At 42.7% G+C, this 9,245-nt stretch overlaps 1 pseudogene; it reads right to left on the reverse strand.

The window, feature by feature from the left end:
* Positions 1–416: 416 nt before the first annotated feature.
* Positions 417–8,232, reverse strand: LOC139562620 (myosin heavy chain, fast skeletal muscle-like; annotated as a pseudogene).
* Positions 8,233–9,245: the final 1,013 nt, after the last annotated feature.

Below are 9,245 nucleotides of genomic sequence, written 5' to 3' on the forward strand. Positions count from 1 at the left end.
TCATTTTATCTATAACATGTCTTGCACAACTAGCTACATTTGTTTTCATTACTTTACACATTTATTTTGGGATTCCACCCATGTAAACATAATTTACATGATGACTCGTGAGCTGAGGAGGAGAGTCTCATTTCATGCAAAGGCATTTGTTTCCAGAGAGAGGACGGAGGAGAGGAGGTGAGGTGAGAAAAAACATTTGAGATTCTCCCACTGAGAATTTTAATGGGGTGTGTTGCCTATCCTTAGACCCTAGGGGCCACCATATTTATTTTTTCACAACATAAAAACATTGTAGAAAGTATAATGGAAAATTGCATACCAAAACACAACCCATTAGCTAAACCAAAACATGAACTACCAATACTATACATTATTACAGCAGCATAATGATAGGAAGAAATCACAAATTTACAGGCTTTGTCAGCTCACTTTATTGAATGACTATTTTATACGAGAACATTTTATCGGGAACTCATATTGTATGACTCCTTGTTAATGTCTCTCTTCAGGGCTGCACTTAATTCTCCAGCTTCTTTTCCCTAAATGGATTAACAAGAAAAAGGATCATGTAATTTTTGTCTATTTTATATGTACTTGCATATCATTCATCTTTTTTTTTTTTTTTTTTTTTTTTTTAATTTTTATCCCCTTTTCTCCCCAATTTTTTCGTGGTATCCAATCGCTAGTAATTACTATCTTGTCTCATCGCTACAACTCCCGTACGGGCTCGGGAGAGACGAAGGTCGAAAGTCATGCGTCCTCCGAAGCACAACCCAACCTAGCCGCACTGCTTCTTAACACAGCGCGCCTCCAACCCGGAAGCCAGCCGCACCAATGTGTCGGAGGAAACACCGTGCACACGCCCCCTCGGTTAGCGCGCACTGCGCCCGGCCCGCCACAGGAGTCGCTGGAGCGCGATGAGACAAGGATATCCCTACCGGCCAAACCCTCCCTAACCCGGACGACGCTAAGCCAATTGTGCGTCGCCCCACGGACCTCCCGGTCGCGGCCGGCTGCGACAGAGCCTGGGCGCGAACCCAGACTCTGGTGGCGCAGCATAGCACTGCGATGCAGTGCTCTAGACCACTGCGCCACCCGGGAGGCCTCATATCATTCATCTTTAATCTGGGTTCATTAAAGTCAACATATCTAAGGAAATCAGAGAACAAAATATTTGATTATACCTTGCCAACTTCACGACTCTTTGCTCTCATTTTGTTGATTTTGTTGACCTCAAGCTCATGCTGCAGCTTCCTTTACCTGGACAGGTGAGTGTTGGCCTGATCTTCCTGTAGGGGTGTCAAAACACTTTTTAATATTTATATATGTAAAAAAAAAAAAAAAACGAAACAAAAAACATTTAAAGTCATGTAGAATAACTGAATGATAGAGTCAAAGTAATGAGTGTGTATGATTGATTGACAGATCTGATCCCATAACTACACTATTTTGTTATTTGTTTATTGAAAATCATGCATGCATTAGAATGAAAGGAAGGAGTTTATATTTTATACATATATCGTTTTTTTTCCGGAATATAAAAGGCCGTGGCAGGGGGCATGGAAATGGGCGCAGTCAGCCGGTTAGTGTGGCTGAATTTTTTATAAACCTTTAGCAGCCCCTATCTGCTTTTAGCACCACTAGTATTTACACACTAGTGGTGCTGGGAATTAGCTTGCAAAAATAACAGAATAGCCCACCAGAAGCCAGAAGTGAAATAGAATAGCATTTCAACTTACTCTGTTGATTGTCTGTAGGTTTGGTCCTTATGCAGGGGGGAAATTGAGAACAATTCAGAAAAATCATCTAATAGAACATAAATTAAACAGACTTTCCAAACTTGGGTCTGTTGTAGACACACTTCCTCTCCGCTTACCTCATGTCAAAATAAGTCCTGCACGTGCTCCATACCTGCACAAAAAAGCAAGAACTTGTGGGGGACTTATTTTGACATGAGGTAGAGAGGAACTGACCTCGCTGAGGTATACTGCATAGGTCTACAACAGACCCACCCTTAGAAATTCTGTTTAATTATACATTCCATTAATGTTATTTTTTCTTCACATTCCCCCCTCCAACGCTACAGACAATCAACAGTAAGTGGAAATGTAATTTTATTTAACTTCCAGCGGACAATAAAAAAAAATGTGCAAGCTAATTCCCACGATGCTAGTGTGTAAATACTAGCATTGCTAAAAGCAGCTAAGCGGTGGTGTAGAGAGATGTTTGTATGTTTAAGCCAATTTCCTGCAATTCTAAACATTTTGCTATGGAGCTGAGAGAAAATGTTGCAGTTTTAAAACCAATTTCCTTAAATTCTGTGAATTTTGCCATGGCTAATACTGTGTTCCTTTGCTCAAACATAATAACACAAGCAATACTGCTAAATTCAATATTTTCTATTCTATATTTTCTATTTTCCCTGACTGTCTAGCTTTTATTTAGGCGATTGTTAGTTCTCAAATATTATATTTTCAAATAATACATAGGTCCATTATCTTTTCTAAATACTATTTGGTTTTAGTCATTTAAGGTCATACTGAAAGCATTTTCCATCATGAAAATGTATTTTAAACTTACATTTTTCGGTGGTCCGAAAAGAAAAACTATGCGGCCCAAGGATTTCAATGGCAGAAACATCCCTGATATATACTGAAACTACTTGCAGTGATGGTCCCTTCTGTGATAAAGCTAAAACAAAGGCTAATACACTAATACCAAAGTTCCTGCACCTTGTAACACTACATAAATAAACCATCTCAATAAAGCAAGATGTCAAGTCAAGGAGGTATTGTACTTACGGCTTCCTCAGCGTGTCAACCAGATCCTGGAACCTCTTCAGTCTGTGGGTTATAAAATAATATACTGTACGCATTATATCATGTGTAGCTTCATAAATAGACTATTATTATAATTACTAAGAAAAATCTTAACCTGGTATGTGAGCTCCTTGACTCTTCCCTCATATTTGCAGATACCTTTGATAGCATCAGCCCCATGTCTCTGTTCAGCATCAACTTCACCTTCCAGCTCACGGACCTGAAATATAAGACTACTGTGTTTTGTTGTGATGGTAATACTAAATTATAACTAAAGTGTTGCCTTTTCAATTATGGAGTCGACTTTCTTTCAAATTAATGAACGATACATAGTTAAGGAGTTTACCCTAGACTCCAGTTTCTGGAGTTGTTTCTTTCCGCCCTTCATGGCCAGATTCTCAGCCTCATCCAGACGGTGCTGCAGGTCCTTCACTGTGACCTCCAGGTTCTTCTTCATCCTCTCCAGGTGAGAGCTGGTGTCCTGCTCCTTCTTCAGCTCCCCTGCATTCATGGCAGGCTGGATTATTGCAAAATGAAAGTATTGTCCTTAATGTGCACATAATTATAGCACTGGCAATGTTTGGCTCCAAATGGAAATGGCATTTTTACACAAACATGTTTGGGAAAAGGAACTAAAACAAGACAGTATAGTATTGTACAAAACTTGATTGTGCTGACAAAGAATGAGACATTAATGGCCAAGACGGCTATCATAGTCTACTTATAGTTATTTAATGTATGTAGACTCACATTAGTAATAGCCTTCTTGGCCTTTTCCTCTGCATTTCTTGCTTCCTGGACAGTGTCTTCCATTTCACCTTTGACTTGAGGAAAGTCAGTCTCCAGCTTCTTTTTAGTGTTGATGAGGCTTGTATTCAAAACAAGTTATGATAACGTGCTTATGTTAAAATTAATACATGGGAAGCACATTTTCAATTGGGCATTTTGTGGTCTTTACCTGGGAGAGCAGCAGTCCCACACGCTCATTGGCATCAACCAGCTCCTGCTCGACCACTAAGCGGCCTCTCTCTGTCTGCTCCAGTACAGCCCTCAGTTCTTCAATCTCAGCCATCATCAGGTTATTCCTACGCCATGATAAACTAAAGTGTACCTTGAACGCTCCCTGGACGTTCCTCAGCTGTTTTTGGCTTTCAGCAGCCTGGCGGTTGGCATGGCTCAGCTGAATCTCCATCTCATTGAGGTCTCCCTCCATCTTCTTCTTGACTCTCATGGCATCATTCCTGCTCCTGATCTCAGAGTCCAGAGTGCTCTGCATGGAGTCCATCATCCTCTGGCTGTTCCTCTTGATCTGCTCTGTCTCCTCATCCTTCTCTGACAGCTTCCTGTCAACTTCACTTATTTACCTGGGTTAGCTCTAGCTGAGCATGGAGAATCTTGGACTCCTCGTGCTCCAGTGAAGCCTGTAAGGACTTTGTTGATTCATTGCTGAAGTAGCATGCCATATCAAAGACTACAAAGTCTGTTGAAAATAATAATATAACAAGGAATGTCATGCGCATTACAGTATATCAAAGTACTTTTTATAGCATTAGCTCTGCTTAGGTATACCCATTCATTTGTTGGGAGCATATACTGTATAGAGTGTCAACTTTATTTTTTATTTTTACACAGTTTACAATTCCATTTAGTCAGCACCTCTACCAACTTGGATGTGCATCAGCTCATGCTTTTTACTGGACTGTTACCTCTGCTTCCTCCAAGGCAGTCTGGATTTCTTACTTGACAGCCTCCACAGTCTTCTTTCTCTTTTCAAGCTCATGAAGTCTTCCCAGTCTCACCAATTTGTTCACTCAAATCAGAGATCTCCTGTGTTGGGAGACATTGAAATATCAACGAAGGCACAAGGTTCATTTTGTAAACCAAAACAAGAGTGCCAGGCTATAGCACCCCAGGCGTTAGCACCGCTGTGTTTCTTAACATGCTGTACGTTGATGGTTCACAATGTTTTACGTTTTGGTGAGTTCATTTAGTTAATTTCGCTGAATGGAAATCTACATACGCTGTAGGTTCTTATTCTCCCTCTTCATTGTTTCCAGTTGGTCCAAACATTCTTCATAGGAGTTCTTCAACTTGAACAGCTCAGTGCTAAGAGAGCGTGCCTCTTTCCCAGAACCTTCTAGCTCTACCTGGCCCTCCTCGAACTTCTGCTTCCACTCTGCCAGAGCCTGGGAGCGTCAAACAAGTTAATGAATAAATGAGCGACTGAATAGATGTATTTCATTCATATTTTCTCGCTATCTTTTCATTCATGTTATCTTGCCAAAGTTAATTTGCGTCTTGTCGAGCTGGGCAGCCAAAGCGTTAGCTCTTTCTACATCAATCATGTGATCTTCCACACCCCGCCAAGCCGCACTGCTTCTTGACACACTGCTTCTTGACACACTGCTTGCTTAACCTGGAAGCCAGCCGCACCAATGTGTTGGATGAAAACACTGTACAGCTGGTGACCGAAGCAAGCATGTTTGCGCCCGGCCGCCACAAAGAGTCGCTAGAGTGCAATGGGACAAGGACATCCCGGCTGGCCAAACCCTCCCCTAACCTGGATGATGCTGGGCTAACTGTGCGCCGCCTCATGGGTCTCCCGGTTGTGGCCAACTGCGACACAGCCCGGGATCAAACCCGGATCTGTAGTGACGCCTCTAACACTGATCAGTGCCTTAGACCACTGCGCCACTCGGGAGGCCCTGTAGGCCTAAGTCATCAATTGCCATTTTGTATTCACTCTTTTTCTGATCCAGCTTCTGCTTGACACGCTGAAAGTTGTCTATTTGTTTTCCCAGTTTTGCCAGAGTGTCGGCCTGCTTCCTTCGTAGAGCAGCAGCGGTGGCCTCATGCTGCAGGGTGGACTCTTCAAGATCACAACGCAGCTTCTGGAACTCAGCCTCATGCTTCTTGCTCATCTCAATCTGGACAGATGTTGTACCTACAGCTTCTTCAAGCCTCTCACTGATCTCCTCAAGTTCCCTGGAGAGATCAGACCTCTGCTTCTCAACCTTGGCCCGAGTAGCACGTTCAGCCTCAATCTCTTCCTCCAGCTCCTCAATACGAGCCTGAAATACACAGTAACACATGAGGTTTATCCAGTGTTTCGTTTGAGTAGAATTCTATTTAAAATAATCAATCAAAAGATCAACTGAAGTTCCTTGATCTTTTTCTGAAGCTGAACCCCAGGTGCTTGTTCATCCTCAATCTTACTGAAGAACTGACAAAGTCCGTTTGTATAAATTAAAATCAGATGTTTAGTTTTTTTGTTGTTGTTGAATTTCTCATGTTAATCAGAAACCAACTGAATCATACTTACTATGCATTTCGTCTGACTGCTGGTGGTCGTTTTCCAGATCCATTATGTATTCCTGGGCCTGTTTAAGATCTCCCTCAAGCTTTCTTTTGGCTCTCTCTGTAACGGCTGTCGTCTTCCTCCTCGTCTGAGGAGGAGAAGTTTGAAGGATCAGAGGACCAATGCGCAGCGTGGTAATTGTTCATCTTATTTAATGAAAGTGAACAACTCAAAATACAAAAACAACAAAGTGAAAACCGAAACAGTTCTATCTGGTGCAGACACACAAAGACTGAAAACAACCACCCACAAAACCCAACAGAAAACAGGCTACCTAAATATGGTTCCCAATCAGGGACAACGATTGACAGCTGCCTCTGATTGAGAACCATATCAGGCCAAACACAGAAAACCAACACAGAAATAGAAAACATAGATTACCCACCCAACTCACGCCCTGACCACACTAAAACAAAGAAAATACAAAAGAACTATGGTCAGAATGTGACAGTACACCCCCCCCCAAGGTGCGGACTCCGGCCGCAAAACCTGATCCTATAGGGGAGGGTCTGGGTGGGCACCTGTCCGCGGTGGCGGCTCTGGCGCTGGACGTGGACCCCACTCCACCGTTGTCTTTGTCCGCTTCAGTGACGTCCTTTGAGCGGCGACCCTCGCCGCCGACCTTGGCCTGGGAAGGGGCCCCACTGGACTGAGGAGCGCCTCTGGACTGAGGGGCAGCTCCGGACTGAGGGGCAGCTCCGGACTGAGGGGCAGCTCCGGACTGAGGGGCAGCTCAGGACTGAAGGGCAGCTCAGGACTGAGGGGCAGCTCAGGACTGAGGGGTAGCTCAGGACTGAGGGGTAGCTTTTGTTGTAAATTATCATTGTAGCTGGAAATGGCTGATTTTTAAGAGAATATCTACATAGGCGTACAGAGGCCCACTATCAGCAACCATCACTCCTGTGTTCCAATGGCACGTTGTGTTAGCTAATCAAAGTTTATCATTTTAAAAGGCTAATTGATCATTAGAAACCCCTTCTGCAATTATGTTAGAACTGCTGAAAACTGTTGTGCTGATTAGAGTTGCAAAGAAAAAGCCATATCTCAGACTGGCCAATAAGATAAAGATGGACAAAAGAACACAGACACTGGACAGAGGAACTCTGCCTAGAAGGCCAGCATCCCGGAGTCGCCTCTTCACTGTTGACATTGAAAATGGTGTTTTGTGGGTACTATTTAATGAAGCTGCCAGTTGAGGACTTTTGAGGCGTCTGTTTCTCAAACTAGACACTAATGTACTTGTCCTCTTGCTCAGTTGTGCACTGGGGCCTCCCACTCCTTTTTCTATTCTGGTTAGATCCAGTTCGCGCTGTTTTCTGAAGGGAGTAGTATACAGTATTGTACAAGATCCTCAGTTTCTTGGCAATTTCTCACATGGAATAGCCTTCATTTCTCAGAACAAGAATAGACTGACGAGTTTCAGAAGAAATGTATTTGTTTCTGGCCATTTTGAGCCTGTAATCGAACCCACAAATGCTGATGCTCCAGATACTCAACTAGTCTAAAGAAGGCCAGTTTTATTGCTTCTTTAATCAGAACAATAGATTTCAGCTGTGCTAACATAATTGCAAAAGGGTTTTCTAATGATCAACTAGCTGGAATGTCACTCTAGACTTCTCCAGCAGATCTGTAGCATATGTGTTTGTATGAGCAGGAGTCTTTTACATGTGTCAATCACAACTGGATAAAGATACACTGACCAGAAGGCACTTACGTGTTTCAATATCAGCAGAGGCCAACTTTCCACTTGTTCCAAAATGGATTCTGATGAACTTACCCTCAAAAGTGAATTAGATATCCATCAGTATATTACCCCCAAAAACCTATCAGAAGAAAGTTTACAAATGCAAAAGTGTAGATTTTACACTTACAAAACAAGAGGAATGGTCTTTTCTCACCATCTTGGCATTACCATAAGTCTCCAGTAGGGGGGTAGCTGCAATGATTTGATCCTCCAGCGAGCCCTGTCATCAAATATGTTAGTGTTGATGCATACAACCCCTTCATACGGGATCTGTAAGGCTATAGTAATATTTCTGACCTTTATTTTCCCAGAAGCATTAGCTGTTGCTTGTTCCTTCGTCCCTCCAGACACTGAGATTGTCTCGAATTACTGGATGACACGTTTGGTGTTAACAGTCTTTCCTGCACCAGATTCTCAACTGGAGTAGACACAGATGATTCTCTTTGTTCATCTTTATTCAATTCAATCTCACTTAGAGCATACTCAACTGCATCACTGAACAATGTTCAGCTAGCTAACAATTGTATTTTAAACATCATTTTACCATAATTTTACCATCATTGGTTTGGATTTAGGTGATCAGGATTGACTGGTTCTCATGGCCTGAAAAAGGAAAGGCAAGTGGAAACCAGTTTCAGGCTTATTACACAATTACAGTACAGTAATCTGTTGTTGTATTAGCATGGGTTTTAACGTTGCATTGGGAAAGTATTCAGACCCCTTAACGTTTTCCACATTTTGTTACCTTACAGCCTTATTCTAAAATTGATTAAATCGTTTTTTTCCCTCATCAATCTACACATTAAAAAAACAGTACATTTACATAAGTATTCAGACACTTTACTCAGTACTTTGTTGAAGCACCTTTGGCAGCGATTACAGCCTCGAGTCTTCTTGGGTATTATGCTACAAGCTCGGCACACCTGTATTGGGGGTGTTTCTCCCATCCTTCTCTGCAGATTCTCTCAAGCTCTGTCAGGTTAGATGGGGAGCATCGCTGCACAGCTACTTTCAGGTCTCTCCAGAGATGTTCGATCGCGTTCAAGTCCGGGCTCTGGCTGGGACACTCAAGGACATTCAGAGACTTGTCCTGAAGCCACTCCTGCATTGTCTTGGCTTTGTGCTTAGGGTTGTTGTTCTGTTGGAAGGTGAACCTTCGCCCTAGTCTAAGGTCCTGAGCGCTCTGGAGCTCTTGAAGAATATACCTACAGTATGTGAATAAAAATAGGCGATGCAAGAAAAGCAGCTGAATGAAAGAAAAATGGTGCCTGATCCGCCGATCGAAGCAGTGGCAGTACAGGTAGAGGAGGAAAAGAAGCTAGTC

This window comes from Salvelinus alpinus, chromosome 2, assembly GCF_045679555.1.
Source record: "Salvelinus alpinus chromosome 2, SLU_Salpinus.1, whole genome shotgun sequence".
NCBI classification, from domain to species: Eukaryota; Metazoa; Chordata; class Actinopteri; order Salmoniformes; family Salmonidae; genus Salvelinus; species Salvelinus alpinus.